Source organism: Cucurbita maxima, unplaced genomic scaffold, assembly GCF_002738345.1.
Source record: "Cucurbita maxima cultivar Rimu unplaced genomic scaffold, Cmax_1.0 Cma_Scf00038, whole genome shotgun sequence".
Lineage (NCBI taxonomy): Eukaryota > Viridiplantae > Streptophyta > Magnoliopsida > Cucurbitales > Cucurbitaceae > Cucurbita > Cucurbita maxima.
The window spans coordinates 1,173,673-1,174,865 of NW_019272054.1; positions in this window are offsets into that span (position 1 = coordinate 1,173,673).

A 1,193-nucleotide genomic window follows, 5' to 3' on the forward strand; every position below is an offset into this window, starting at 1 on the left:
TTTTTTTTTTTTTTTTTTTTTTTTTTTTTTTTTTTTTTTTTTTTTTCTTTTTGTGAAGTGGCAACATTGTAACGACATGGGGTGTTTTTCTCTGTTTACTTTTGATCAACTGTACTGTCCAAGAGAGCTTTTGCAAACCAACTATGGCTGCTCTCCACTTACCTCTACGCCATTGGCCGACAAAAAACAAAAGATGAAAGAATTTAAGATTAAAATATTATAGAATTCATCGAGTGTTGCACGTCTAAAGATTACATGGTAACTTTATCTTTTAAACTATTTCAAGATTACACGTGTAAAGATTACAATACTTCGTTATAAGTAGAGATGTCTACAAAACGAGTCAGGATTTTTTTTTTAGAATAGAAATAAATTATCAATAATTTTAAATTATTTGATAACTTTTCATGACCTATCGAATTAGAACATTTGCGACACTAAATAAAGTATAATCCAAATGAGGTTTTTAGGATAAAGATTTGATATGACTCAAGATCAAACATGTGCAATAATAGAGCCCTTGTTGATCTCGAGGGACGAAGATAGTTATTGGTTAGAAGGACTATAATCCATAAATGATTAATTTTATTAAAAATTATGATTTTTTTTTCGGTTGCAAAGTTATTTATTATTAATTAAAAAAATACAAAAGAAATTAACTAAAAAACAAAAGAAAAATACATTTTATCCATAAAGTTTGGAATAAAACATTTTTAGTTTTGGAAATTTTAAAACTCCACAATTTGAAATCATTTTTTAAATTTCAAACTTAAAATACCAAATAAAACCAATTCAAACCAAAAATAAAATAAATTTATGAGAAAAAAAAAAAAAAAAAAAAACTATAACGTAGTACTAGAGTTGGTTGGCGTGCCATTGGCACGTGCGCCTGAGATTCCACAGGAATATTTTGTACGCATATTCCGATGCCGCAGCATTCTATAATAATTTATTTTAATTAAAAAAAAATACACTATATATATATATATAAATCGAATAAAAAATATCCAGCCTTCTATAATATTTTATTTTAAGAAAAAAAAAATCCCATGTTTCTTATTTGGTATTAGGAGCTATTTCATATTTATTAAAAATATAAAAACTATATAATATATAAATGGAAAGTCGATTCCATTAGAAACACCTTCTAATTTAATTACTGGTTTAAAAAAATTATTTTGTTACATTCAAAA